The sequence below is a fragment of the Aplysia californica genome, unplaced genomic scaffold (genome assembly GCF_000002075.1).
Source record: "Aplysia californica isolate F4 #8 unplaced genomic scaffold, AplCal3.0 scaffold01153, whole genome shotgun sequence".
Taxonomy (NCBI): Eukaryota; Metazoa; Mollusca; class Gastropoda; order Aplysiida; family Aplysiidae; genus Aplysia; species Aplysia californica.
This window is the reverse complement of record NW_004798423.1, coordinates 38,914-43,088: the sequence shown is the minus strand read 5'-3', so window position 1 is coordinate 43,088 and position 4,175 is coordinate 38,914.

Here is a 4,175-nt window from a genome sequence, read left to right as displayed (position 1 = left end):
GTGTGTGTGTGTGTGTGTGTGTGTGTGTGTGTGTGTTTGAGCAAGAGGGCGTGGATAACGTTCTCTCTGAAGTTCATTCATCTTCTTCTTCGACATCCTTTGCATTATAGTAGAACTCCTGTGTTCTGGGCGTACGAACCAAGGTGACATTGCATACATTTTCCTAAAAGAATACACCCTGACCATCACACACTCAAGTATAGACAACCTTGCCCCACCCATAGTAGTAAACCCTTTAAACGTGTTCTCATTATCCGGACCATCGCGTACACAGGAACACAATGAACACTGTCGTTCTTCCTTTTGTCTTAGCCACCATGTTTTCATTATGTCCGAGTTTCAGCGTGTGAGATGTTGCTTTGACGAGGCAGAAATGGCTCGCAGCTATAACGGATCATCTAGGTGGTCAAATTACCCTGATGCAGATTAGGGCGGGGATCCTCGCCCACTAGATCTAGACTGTTGCATTTCTCTACAATAATAGGTGTTATAAAAACATGACAGTATGCGAGCGTTAGGAAAGCAAGGTTGTTATTCAATGAAAAGATCCTTACGAATCCAAACCGGAATTTCGTTTAAATAATCATTATTTTTCGCTTTTTAAAGTCTTATATATCACATTGTAACAATTACAATTTTATAACATTTTCAAAACAACTTGGTGATAACATAAGTGCCGAAGATTTAGAGGTGTTACTAAATTAGTAACTTACGGTGAAAAGAAGTAGGAGATATAAGGACAGTAGAGTTTTAAAAGAACAAAAAGGAGCAAATCACACCAGAGCACATGCAAACCACCCATTATATCTCTCTACCCTTGACACATTTCAGATAGTTTGTGATGTGAACTGCTTTTATTCTGCCGGTTAGTATAGCGTGCGCATTAGCAAAAATATTAAGGTTCGTAATATAATATTTTCCCACCCTGGAGTTGAAGTCTTGTTCTTTGCCTCTCCGACCTAGAGCCTAAAATTACAAGGACAACCGCCCTTTATCTATTTTTTGGCCACTAAATAGAGATTAACGTCTGCGCTGTGCTTTCTTTCAACAGCTACTTCTAAAACACGTAAAACTAAAAATAAAACAGTGTGACCTGCCCAAAAGAAACTATTTGCGTCAAAACGAATTAGAATAAGGTGTTTGTTAGGCTGGGGGACATATGAAAGTATTAACGCGTGTTCATTTATCTTACTGTTGATGGAGAAAAAACCCCCCATTCATTTTGAAAAGAAGTCGAGATATTTCCGATTGAAAGAGGTGGGGGAGGGAGGGGGGGGGGGCGGGCTTGAGTCAGAGCAAATGAATAATAACGGGAAAATGGCCACCGAAGTTTGGTGACTTTTAAAGCTTGAGGGTACTAGGAAACTGCAAGTTTACATTTTTTGTGCCTTTGAGCAACGGTTTAAAGAAAGTAAGACCCACACGGAAATTCTGTTGATTTTTAAAAAATGGACAGCAGATTTGGAGGGAGAAGTCGATGAAAATCATACAAACAGGCTGAAGAGTGTAACTTTCTTCAATTTCAGTTTTAAGACGAGCACCTGATTTCAACACATTTGTATTATAGTAAACAGCATTGGTTTAGTGCTAGAAGGCTACGTAAAACGAGTATTTTATTTCAAAATTCGTTTTAACATAATAACCAACAGCAGCTAGATGCACAACCTTATACTCATGCACTGAACAAGCACTGGTCTAATGTTCCTTTAACGAAATTTGTAAGGATATACAGTCGAACCTTTCCAAGACGATCATCCATGATTATCGAGGAGGAAAAGGTCATCTTTGATAGGTGATTCCCTTACACGGTTTTATTATTTATGCCCAGAAAAAAGCTGTAAAGGGAGAGGTGGGACGAGGTCGTTTATACGAGTGAATGCTTTGGACAGGTGCTCATTGGAGCAGATTCGACGGTATAATAACCTGAGGCCTGGCTGTAACTTTACTGAAGTAAAACCCTTTTGGGTGCATCAAGAACAGCTAATGCCTCATATACAGAAAACATTTTATTAGAGCACGACGACATAACTATTATATGGTTATACTGGCTAATAGATCATTGAGGATCAAAGCGAAATGAAATCATGTTCCATTGTACAGTCAATGCAAAATCACACCATCTGAAATATTTCTAGTGCGAGGCTTCTAGATATGGGTGATTGCCAGATAGCAGATGCAGAAAACCTCCGTAACCAACAATTTCACAAAGTTGATCGAACATTTGGAGATTCCCAGGATAAAATACTTCCGTGATCCTCGAGGCCTTTCTTAAGAGGGAGTGACCGTCAACAATTGGGACATGGGGCGTCTCGAAGGTCGCTACATGTTAGATATTCCAAACATCAGGATTCCAAGCACAGGGCAAGTCAAACCGGGAAAATATAATGGTCCATATAAATACTTATTACTTAAGATGGGGACCTGTTGGATCAAGGATTGGGGGTGGGGTGGTAGGCGGGAGAGGGGGGGGGGGGGGCGGACAATGGACGAACAAGGCAATGGTAATAGATGACAGGTGACTTATTCAGTTGTCCGCCCACTCACTCACACTGCACCCCCCTCCCCCAAATGAATAAAAACAACCAACCAACAACACACATGCACATCTCAAAGAAAGAACAAGGATGTCTCCAGAAATTAATTTCTTCGGTAGCCCAAGCCATTGCCCAAAAGGACACTCCTGAAATGTTGTCGAATGCAAAAAACAAACAAACAAAATTTTGAAAAAAAAATGAGTTAAACAAAAAAGCAATTTGCCTCATATATTGGTTTGGTCTTTCCTTTTTTGGCTCCACCATCTTCTTTTACTAATAATACACCTGTAGTATTCGAATTTGTTAACGTAGCCTACCTCTCGTCTTCTTTGTCCTACTTCTCCTATTCGTCTCATTCATTTAGTTTGGGAAATTGACGTCTTCTAGCGTATGCTGGCAGCTCAGTTGATATCATGCTAGTCTACGGTGTCTAGTTGAAACCTAAAAAAAGGACGTGCTTGAATCTGGCCGAATTTATTTTGTAGAACTTTCAAAGCGTTGAACTTGAACCCACTTGACTTTGTCAAATAAGGGAAGTGGGTGATACATTTAGAGGTCCTACGATTAAATCAACACACCCAGCTGTGGTGATTTCAACAGAATCCAAGCCTGCTAAAGCGTACATTAGAATTGAAGAAGTTGGCATCTGAAAATGATAATGATTATATTTATCGTGAATGGTAAAATAGTATTTCCAACAAGTCGATACCCAAGAATTGCAATGTTCTGTCAAACTTTTTCGAATGAAATTCTTTGAATATCTTGATAACGACTCCTAATAATCGTACGACTTCGATAGAGCATAATATAGAACATTTGTCTTTTGACCTCATGGCCTTATGAACTCACAACAGAGATAAAGGTCAGATAAAACTTTGTAAATTTAGGGTAGCAAAGTTTAATATAATAATAGTATATTATTATTATATTATGTGAGGCATCTTGGTGAAATCCGGCGCTCGTCAAAATAATGAAATCGAAGAAAAAGCCATTTTCCCACCAGTTTGGCAATTTTTATTGAAATTTTGTACTTTGGTTAAACACTTTTTATGTTTATATGAAAACACGTTTCCGTGTGTATTTTACTGAAAAACCTTGTTTAAAGGCAAAAAAGGTGTAATTTTCAGTATTCAAGGACTCTTAAGCTTTTGAAGTTACCATACTTTGGCGGCCATTTTCGCATTAACTTAACCACTGAAGCCTGACTACCCCACCTTCTTCAATCGCAATTAATATCTCGACTTCTTTTCAAACTAGGTGGCTATTTTTTCTTTGAAACCAAGGCAAATGAAAAGGCATTTAGATTATATCAATAACTCCACGTGTCCAAAAGCTAACGAGGGCCTGATTCCAACACATCGTGACTCGTATAATATATTCTCTCTATCTCTTTCCCTCCCCAGAAATGTCTCCCCGAAGTCATGCCGCCCCTCACAGACCTGGACTACTTTTCCTGCTTCTGTCCGTGCTGGTTTTGCACAAGTCCCACGCTCAAGGTAATCTTTTTTTCTTCTTTATTTTTGGTTAATTGTTTTACGGCCCTCGCAACTGCATAAGGTCATATGAATATGAGCGTGCGGTACACACCAAACATTTTCAACAGGTAGGAAATTTTGAATTTTGCCCGGGTGGCAACCGAAG